Source organism: Tupaia chinensis, unplaced genomic scaffold (assembly GCF_000334495.1).
Source record: "Tupaia chinensis unplaced genomic scaffold, TupChi_1.0 Scaffold000275_1, whole genome shotgun sequence".
Lineage (NCBI taxonomy): Eukaryota > Metazoa > Chordata > Mammalia > Scandentia > Tupaiidae > Tupaia > Tupaia belangeri.
In genome coordinates this window covers 4906943-4918206 of record NW_006159757.1, presented here as the reverse complement: position 1 = coordinate 4918206, position 11264 = coordinate 4906943, and positions in this window count along the sequence as shown.

Genomic DNA, 11264 nt, shown 5'->3' with positions numbered 1-11264 from the left:
TATATATATATGCGCATGTGTGTGTGTGTGTGTGTTATAAGGATGTAGACAAACATTTTTATAATATAAGATAGATTATGTGTAATTTTACCATAATACCCCAAAATAGTAGAAACTATTATTTGATTTCAATTTCTCTCCAACTTTTCTCTTTCCACATTTTTACTGATATTGTCATTTTCTATACATTTAAATCCAGCTCTTTTCACCATGCATTTTTCTACTTTTTTCCTCATTTCATATATCTGCTTAGAATGACTCACTGGAAACATTAACATTTGATGGACAACATAACCAAATTGAAGTCAGTGGATTGTTGTTCTTCGAGAGAAGGCAGGGGCTTCCAATGAATAGCCATGAAGCCCATAAGGGAAGCGCATTTTTTTCTAGGACAATAATATGCAAAAGAAAACAAAAAATAAGGTAGGATAATGTCATTAATCCCTTCCATAGTGTAGTTTTCTCCTAAAGACACTGAAAGTACTCTATTGCAGAATATTAAGTGCATACTTCACACTCTTACCTATACTTCACATCCTATCTCCCCACCCACACACATCCATCTCACATTTACCAGGAAATTTTTATAAATAGGAAAAGGTTAATGGTTTTATATTTATGTTTGTGTTTATTCTGTGATTTTATAAGTATTAAGAGTAGTTCAGGCTCTTTTTTTTCTTTTTTTGGAGAGGTTGTTACTATAGGGCATGTGCGCTCGCCAGAAAGAGAGACAGAAAGCGAGAAATCACCACCACCAGCCCAGGGGATGGCCACACCGCAATCCCTTCTCCTCCATTCTCCTCTCCGGATCTTGGGCACACACATACACGCACCCAGTGTGAGTTTAAGCCACCAGGTCTGGGATTTGAACCACAGTCGACTACATGGAAGTCCAGTGCCATTACGCTAACTGCTGGTCCCAGGCTCTTCACACCAAAGTAGCACATTTTATCAGCCCTCTTTGACTTTAGTTAGAATGTCACTGGCATGGTGATTTATTTTAGGGTCATTACTCTTTTTCTCAAGTTCATGAAAACTGTGAATAGAAATTCAATAGAATTGATGGAAGACTGCAATCTCAATGTGGGTGTTAGATAGGTCTTTTTACAGCTATTGTTTATATTATATGCATAATCAGACTATTATTAGGGAGAAAACTTGAAGCTAGTCCATTTCTCCATGACAAATCAAAATATCTTTCCCAGTTCCCAGCTCCCTAACCTCTAGAAAAACCCTCAAAAAGAGATTCTAGAAGAATCTTTCCTGAATAAATACTCAGTCTTAAAGTCTCCCAGCCAAAGCCAATCGTGATGTAATTGTTAGTGAGGTTACTCTTTTTAACTTCAATAAAGATTAATACAGTATAATCTCCTTTAGTACTTTCTTCCAACACTCTTTTCCAAATAAAGAATAACAAGAAAAAAAAGAGCAGTGTACATATTTAAACATAGTACTGAAGCAATAAATTAAGAATAATTATGATCAGAGTTAGTAAATTGGAAAATACAAGACAGGATGTTACCAGGATTTGGGATGGCCTCTTTGTCAGTTACTTCTATACATTGTTGAAGTTATCTACAAAGTCTTTACATTAGGCATAATGCTAGCTAGCTATTGATAGGCATAGAACACAGACTTTGGCTGTTCTTACCTGTAGTTTACTAATTATAAGTTCTATGAAGAAAAAACTGTGGGCATTCAGATTATTAAGTATGAATGGTCCTGCAGGGCATCCCTGAAGGTTGACCAGGAACTAGTCAGGCAAGTTCTGGGAAAAATCTTCTAAACCTAGATAATTCCAGGAACTAAAAGAAGTCCAGGTGTCATTGGAATTCAGAAAGAAAGAAAGCTGTGTGAGACAAGGTTGGGAAGCAAGAAGAGACCAGATCAAGCAAGAGTCTGCAGACTTAGAAAGGGGTAGGATATGCTCTTATTTATACTGCCGAATGGTCGTACATTTGCTGCTAAGAACAGATTGCAACAGAACAAGGATGGAAATGTATAAACATACTGAGAAGCTCTTTTAGTCACCAGAAAACATAATAGCTGTTAAGTTACAGTTGATGAAGCTTAGTGATAGAATGAAATAATAGGTGAGGGAAGAAAAAAAGTTAAAAATAATTTCCTATTGCCTGGCCTGAAAGACTAGGTGACATTATTTGCCAAGATGGAAAATTTTAGTAGGAAAACAAAACAAAACGAATAATATTTGGAAGACTTGAAGTATAGGAGATAGTAAAATAAAACATTTTGTTTAAATATGGTAATTGTTGAGACCTAGTAATACAGCTCAGTAGAGATTTCAAACAGGGGCCTGATGAGAGGCCCAACCTTTCCGTATAAATTTTGAGAGTTAAGCATGTAAGTAAGGTGATAACAAAGCAATACATGGTATCACAAAAAGAGGGAAGATAAAAAGACTAAAGTCCAAGTTGTTGTATACTGGGAGACTTTTACATAGGATTTCAATGACCCTGTCTCCTGGTATTCATAGCCTTGTGTAATACCTTCTTCTTAAGTATGAGCTGGGCTTATTGACTTGCTTCCAACAAAATGGGATATAGCAAACCTGACAGGATGGGACTTCTGAGATTAGGTTACAAAAAAGCTGACTTCCATCTTGTTTGCTTTCTCTTTTCTATCTCTTGCTTCTCTTATTAGCTATTTCAGGAGAAGTCCCACATTACAGTAACCTAAGAAAGGGCTCCAGTCACCAAACTATGAAGTACTAAATTCTCAACAATAAAAATGAACTTGAAAATAATCTTCCTCCATCTTAACTTTCAGATGACACTGAATCTCTAATCAACAGCCTAACAACAACTTCATGAGAGGCATCAGCTCAGATGTTTCCAACTAAACTTCAACTGGATTTCTAAAACACAAAAACTGTGAGATAACGAATGTTCTACATCTACTAGATGAAATTAGGAAGCTAGTAATCTATGTTGTTGCTGGAAAGTCATTTTGCTAACATGCAAAAAGTTAGAACATTGAACTCAAAGTGAAGTAAAGGAAGAAAATTAAATCCTTGTGATATTGTTGAGCTATGGCACCAAACTCCACGTGAAACCAATATTTCCTTTGGAATTCTACAATTACATGAGACAATATTCTTTCTTATTTACATACATTTTAGTTGATTTCTTTTTCTTTTTTTAAATTTATTTTTATTTATGTTTTTGGAGAGGCTTTTGCTATAGGGCGCGTGTGCTCACAAGAAAGACAGAGAAAGAAAGTGAGAAATCACCCCCATGGGGGGATGGCCATACCGCAATCCCTTCTCCTCCATTCTCCTCCATTCTCCTCTTGGGATCTTGGGCATGCATGAACACATTCCTGGCGTGAGTTTAAGCTACCGGTTCCAGGATTCAAACTGCGATTGACTACATGGGAGTCCAGTGACATAGCCATTACACCAACTGCTGGTCCAAAATTTTTAATTGATTTCTTAATTTCATCTGGAAAATATTCTAATTTAGAGAGAAAGCAAAGAAATGTGAAGGTAACTTAAGATAAAAATAAAGCTCGGGACCCACAGATGGCTTAATGGTTATGTCACTGGCCCTTGTGTAGACAACCATGCTTCAAATCCCACACCTGGTGGCTTAACATTTATGCTGGGCATGTGTGCCTGATTGCCCAAAATCCTGAGAGGAGAATGGAGGACAAGTGATTGCAGTGTGACCACATCCCTGCAGGGGATGATTTCTTGCTTTCTGTCTCTATTTGTCTCTTCAGTGAGTGCACATGCCCTATAGCCAAAATCACTTTTAAAAAATCTTTAAGATAAAGAATTTTAAAAGTTTTCCCACTAAAAATGGGCACAAGACAAGGATGCCCACTTTCTCCAGTCCTTTTCAATATAGTACTGGAAGTACTCACCAACACAATCAGAAAAGAGAAAAGAGTTAAAGGCATCCAAGTAGGAAAAGAAGAGGTGAAACACTCTCTATTCACAGATGACATGATTTTATACATATAAGACCCAATGGTTTCCATTAAAAAATTTCTGAAATTAATACACAAACACAGTAAAGTTGCAGGATACAAACTCCAGAAATGTATTGCATTTCTATATATGAACAACAGGCAGACTGAGCTAGAACTGAAAAAAGTAATTTCATTTACCATAGCCACAAAAAGTATAAGATACCTAAGAATAAATCTAACCAAAGAAGTTAAAGAACTCCACAAGGAAAACTAAGAGAAGTTAAAAAAAGAAATCGAAAATTACACGAAAAAGTGGAAGGATGTTCCATGTTCCTGGATTGAAAGAATTAATATAATCAAAATGTCAATTCTACCCAAATTAATCTACATATTTTAATGCAATCCCAATCAAAGTACCAGACGCATTCTTCACAGATCTAGAAAAGACAATCATAAATTTTTTTCTGGAATCATAAAAGACCCCATATTGCCAAAGCAATTCTACACAAGAAAAGTGGAGTGGGCGGCAACCCACTCCCTGACCCAAAAATATGCTACCAAGCTGTGGTAATCATAACAGCATGGGGGAACCAGCAGTTAGCTTAATGGCTATGTCGCTGGACACCCACGTAATCAACTGCGGTTCGCGTCCTAGACCCGGTGGCTTAAAACTCACGCCAGGCGCATGTGCGTGCGTGCCCAAGATCCCAAGAGGAGAATGGAGGAGAAGGGATTGCGGCATGACCATCCCCCCTGGGGGGGTGATTTCTTGCTTTCTGTCTCTATGTCTCTCTCTGTCTGTCTGGCGAGCGCACGCACCCTATAGCGAAAAAACCTCTCAAAAAAAAAAAAACCAGCATGGTACTGGCACAGAAACAGAAACAGATATGCGGCCCAATGGAACAGAAAAGAGTCCCTACAAATAAAAAAATGAGGTAAGTAGACAATAGAATAGAATAGAGACCCCAGAAATAAACCCCAAAACTTACAACCAACTGATTTTTGACAAAAGACACCAGTCAATCCATAGGAAAAGGAAAATCTTTTTAGAAAATGATGCTGGAAGAACCATAGGAACGTTTTTAGCAAGGTATCCACCTGTAGAAAGATGAAAATGAATCCCCATCTTTCACCACTAACAAAAATCTACTCAAAATGAATCAAAGATCTGAACCTAAGACCTCAAACTATAAAACTACTGGTGGGAAACACTGGGGAAACTCTGGGAAACATGGGAGTAGGCTAACACTTCTTAAATAAGACCCCCGAAGCACAGGCAATAATTCCTAAAATAGACAAGTGAGACTATATCAGACTAAGAAGTTTCAGCACAGCAAAGGACACGGTAGTTATTGTAAATTCATAACCTTCAGAATGGAAGAATACTTTTGTAAACTATGCCTCAGATAAAAGACTGATAACAAGAATATATAGAGATCTTAAGTGGCTTGTCAGAAAAAAAGATGACTAACCCAATTAAAAGATGGGAAAATGAGATGAACAAAAATCTAAGGAATACATAAAAACAGCCAAAAAGCATATGAAGAAATGCTCAACATCCCTCATCGTAAGGGAAATGCAGATCAAAACAACAATGAGATACCACCTAAGCCCAGTCAGAATGTCTAAGATTAATAAAACAAAAAATGATAAGTGTTGGCAGGGGTGTAGTGAAAGGAGAACTCTCTTACACTGCTGGGGGGGAGTGTAAATTGGTCCAGTCACTGTGGAGAACAATTTGGAGATTCCTCAAAAATCTAAAAATACCATATGATCCAGCAATCCTACTCGTTGGTATCTACCCAAAGGACAGAAGAATTCTTAATTGGAAAAATGCTTTCACATCTTTGTTTTTTGTGGCACTATTCACAATTGCTAAGACATGGAACCAACCCAAATGCCCCTGAACAGATGAATAGATTGAAAAACTGTGGCACATATGCTCTATGAAAAATGAATCAGCTATGAAAACAACAAAACCCTGGCTTTTGACAGAGAGTGGAAAAATATGGAAGATTTACTGCTGAGTGAGGCAAGTTAGGATATGAAGGAGAGACATTGTATGTCCCCATTTAATATATACTGAATGTCTGCACTCTATGAATGAAATTGATTGACTAAAGGATATACAAACACAATAAATGGGTGTAAATACCAGATATAGTGTGTGTGGAAGAGTAGGGCCTGAAGAAGAACATTTAGAAGAAAAGGGAGACAAAACATTGATGGAACAAAGAAAGGTGGTATTATCTGTTAAAGATATTTTATAGTTTAACCAACTGGACTAGGGAGAAGTGTTCACATAATGAAATATTCACTTTGTAAGCTAAAAAAGATAATTGAATGTATTAAAAAAGAAATAAATAATAAATAATAAAAAATTAGCTCAGAAGCTTTTATTAAAACATAATTGGAAAAGTATAGAATGCTTTCCTTTTATAAGAATTATTTTACTATTTGTCTATTATTATTATTTTCATTTACTAAAGGACTCACCAGCAAGCAGGGGAAGGGAGAAAGTGAGCCACCAGGTCCGGGTCTCACACCATGGTTGACCATGTGGGAGTCCAGTGCTTTAACCACCATGCCACCTGCTAGCCCAATTATAGAATATTTTAAATACCAACTTGACTGCTTTGGAAGAAAGCAAGAAGTTGGAACATCATTTAAAATAGTCTAAGGGGTGAAATATTTGAGAAGCTTATTATGGTGGACTCCAGATCACTGTAAGTCAAACGAGAAGATAAAAGCAGATGTGGCCCCTGGCATAAATTTTGTCATGGGAGGATGAGGAGGTCCTGTCACTTACTTCTATTTATCTTTCTTTCAATAAAACGTGAAACAAAGTTGTCAGTATTTACTCAATGGAGGACGTGTTGGGATAGAAGTGATTTGAATAACTTAACAAGAAAGGAAAAGTGAGGAAACATAAATTGAAGATACTAGGTAGTGAATTTTCCAGAGAAAGGTGGTAATATCATTGGAAAGTGAGGCATTTATTTGCTTCTGAACTCTCTGGAGAGATGTGCATAGAGTTAGCCCAATAAATGGATGAGGACAAAGTAACCAGAAATGATCCAATTTATTTAAGGGGATTATATAGCAGAGTGGAAGTTGCTTCAACTGTAGCTTAGCAAAGACACAAAAATATAAGAGGACTTCAAAAAACTCGTGAAAAAAGTGAAATTAAACAACAAGTTTATTTTGCTGCAAAAATTTGAAATTGGTGTGTAGAATTCTCATAATGCACATTTCTATGAACCTTTTGAAGATACTGAAAAATATTTAGTTGAATGTTTTCTTAAATCTTCTACTCATAAAAGCACAAATTGGGAAGAAATTATCAAAGTTTTCTCCTATAAAAAAAACAAGTAATCATAAATATTGTATTTTATCTGTTTCACATAATGTCATTTTCAAATTTTGAAGGATAAAACGTGACATGTATCTATTCAGACTCTGTCGAATCTCCACCTTGTACCCCTTGTACTTCCTACTAGCACCCCTTTCTGGGATTCCTTACTTCATAAGTAATACCTTTTCTTTCTAATTTTTTTTGGGAGGGAGAGGTGTTTTTGTTTGTTTGTTTGTTTGTTTGTTTTTGCGATAGGGCACGTGCACTTGCCAGAAAAACAGAGAAACAGAGAGACAGAAAGCGAGAAATCACCCCCGCTGCAAGAGAGGAATGGACACACCACCTCTCGGGATCTTGGGCACGCACGCACACACACCTGGTGCGAGTTTAAGTCACTGGGTCTGGGACTTGAACTGCGGTCGACTACATGGGAGTCCAGTGACATAGCCATTATGCCATCTGCTGGTCCCCTAAAATTATTAACTATTCCCTTAATAAGGGTTTGGAAATCTGCCCCCAAACAAGACAAGACCAAAACAAAGCAAAAACAAAAACAAAACAAAGCAAAATAACTGTCTATCCTTTTTATATTCTTAAAAATTTAATTCTAATTATTGATTATTCTTACTATGTCTAATTCTTGATCTCCCTTTGAGGGATTGTTTCAGCACACTATCTGGTGGGATAGAAGTGATTTGAATAACTTAACAAGAAAGGAAAAGTGAGGAAACATAAATTGAAGATACTAGGTAGTGAATTTTCCAGAGAAAGGTGGTAATATCATTGGAAAGTGAGGCATTTATTTGCTTCTGAACTCTCTGGAGAGATGTGCATAGAGTTAGCCCAATAAATGGATGAGGACAAAGTAACCAGAAATGATCCAATTTATTTAAGGGGATTATATAGCAGAGTGGAAGTTGCTTCAACTGTAGCTTAGCAAAGACACAAAAATATAAGAGGACTTCAAAAAACTCGTGAAAAAAGTGAAATTAAACAACAAGTTTATTTTGCTGCAAAAATTTGAAATTGGTGTGTAGAATTCTCATAATGCACATTTCTATGAACCTTTTGAAGATACTGAAAAATATTTAGTTGAATGTTTTCTTAAATCTTCTACTCATAAAAGCACAAATTGGGAAGAAATTATCAAAGTTTTCTCCTATAAAAAAAACAAGTAATCATAAATATTGTATTTTATCTGTTTCACATAATGTCATTTTCAAATTTTGAAGGATAAAACGTGACATGTATCTATTCAGACTCTGTCGAATCTCCACCTTGTACCCCTTGTACTTCCTACTAGCACCCCTTTCTGGGATTCCTTACTTCATAAGTAATACCTTTTCTTTCTAATTTTTTTGGGAGGGAGAGGTGTTTTTGTTTGTTTGTTTGTTTGTTTGTTTGCTTGTTTTTGCGATAGGGCACGTGCACTTGCCAGAAAAACAGAGAAACAGAGAGACAGAAAGCGAGAAATCACCCCCGCTGCAAGAGAGGAATGGACACACCACCTCTCGGGATCTTGGGCACGCACGCACACACACCTGGTGCGAGTTTAAGTCACTGGGTCTGGGACTTGAACTGCGGTCGACTACATGGGAGTCCAGTGACATAGCCATTATGCCATCTGCTGGTCCCCTAAAATTATTAACTATTCCCTTAATAAGGGTTTGGAAATCTGCCCCCAAACAAGACAAGACCAAAACAAAGCAAAAACAAAAACAAAACAAAGCAAAATAACTGTCTATCCTTTTTATATTCTTAAAAATTTAATTCTAATTATTGATTATTCTTACTATGTCTAATTCTTGATCTCCCTTTGAGGGATTGTTTCAGCACACTATCTGGAGTCCCAGCTGATCAGTTGTTTGAAACTGCTCTTAAAATATCACAAATGAACTTCTAGTTACCAGTCACATGGTCACATTTTGGCTCTTAGCTTATTTGATTTCTTATTCTCCAAGATACTCTAAGCTGTATTTTGGAAATGTTGACTGGCGGCTTAAGGGACTTCCCTGAAAGACTGAGATCCTGGAGCTGAAAAGTTATAGACAAGGCAATTAGGAAACTCAAACTGAACAGTAAAGATAGTGCATTGAAAATTAAATTAAGGGGCTGGCAGGTGGCATGCTGGTAAAGGGCATTGGACTTTCACATGGCCAACCACTGTTCAAGTCTTAGATCTCACGGCTCTCTTTCTCACTTTCTCTTTCTCTCTCTCTCACTCTGTCTCTCCCTGGTCAAATTTAAATTAATTAATTAATTTCATTTTATTTTATTTAATAATTCTTTTGAAAAGAAAATTAAATAAACGACTTGTTAGAGAGAAAAAGACTTGAAAACATCACTGAGTCTTCTTTTTCTCTCACCTTCTCATCCAAGATACTGAATGATCACATTGTCTTTACCTTCAGAATAGAGTCATAGTCTCACATTTCTTATTACCTTCATTGCTACCATCTAGTCTGCCCTTCCATCACTTTTAAAAAAAAAATCTTTCATTATCAGAGAGCATGTACTTTGCATGGCATGGAAGGGAGGAAGAAAACATGCCCCCCAAATGGGGCATGGTCATACTGCAATCTCTTTTGCTTCATCTCCCCATCCTGTCAGAATTTTGCAAATGTGTATACATCCATCTACTAGGTTTTTTAAGTAGCCAGGACTGGGATTCAAACTGCAGTCAGCCATGTGAGATTCTGCTCTCTTAGCCAGTAGGCTACAGGTCTGGATCTTTCCAGAGCTTTTTTTTTTTTTAATTTTTATTCATTTATTTATTTATTTTGTAGAAAGGTTTTTGTTATAGGGCATGTGCACTCACCAGAGAGACAGAGAGACAGAACGTGAGAAATCACCCCCCAGGGGAGATGGCCATGCCACAATCCCTTCTCCTCCATTCTCCTCTTGGGATTTTGGGGACACACAGGCACCTGGTGTGAGTTTTAAGCCAAACAGTCTGGGATTCAAACCATGGTCAACTACATGAGAGTCCAGCAACATAACCATTGTGCTGCCTGCTGATCCTCCAGTTTAATTTCAACAAAGTTCCTAGAATGCTCTTTTTAAAGCATAGGAATGATCATATCACTTTCTGCCCAAAATATTCCACTGCCTACCCATTTCACTCAAAGTAAAAATTAAAAGATTTACAAAATCCAGATGCTCTCACAATTAGGATCTCACTAACTTTCCTACCTCATCTCCTATTACTCAATTCCCTTATCATTCCTCTTCAGTCATTTAAATCTACTTACTATTTCTCTAGCATGTCAAACATGAAATGGCTTTATGTCTATTGCTCTAGCCATTCTCCAAAGTATATGAATTTCCAATTCTCTCATGTCATTCAAGTGCCTTTTCCAATGTATTTTTTCAATGACCATCTTATTTAAAACTAGAACCTTCCTTCTATACTCAGAACTTGAATTCTCTTTATCTCTTAGTATATTTTATCCTTTTTATTTATTACTATTAATATAGTATATACTTTACTTCTTTTAAAATGTTTTTTTTTTATAATAGTCTGCCTCCTCTTTTTTTAACTGAGTTTCACAAGTCAGAGATCATTTTAAGTTTTATCTGTAGATTGATTGCCTGACAAAGTAGGACCTTAGCTTCTTCTAAACTTCTACAATCATTCAACCAATTTTTCCACCTGTGCCAGAGTGGTCTTCCCAAAGACAAATATCAACTGTTTTAAAAGGACAAGGATAGTTCTCTCTTTGATTCAGGAGACACTTTTTATGGGATTTCAAATTATTTTTTTTTAAGCGAAACAGTCAACATGATTTCATTGTCCCAAAAAATTGCTCTAGAACTTTAAAAATCACCACTATAGTTTAAATACATCCTAACTTCATGCACTGAGCTATTGTAATGAGATTTTGAGGATGAAGCTTGATTTAATTATGATATTGAAAAGCAGGATTTGGTGGAAGAGATTAGAATGAAGGTAATGAGGGTGGGAACATCATGTCTG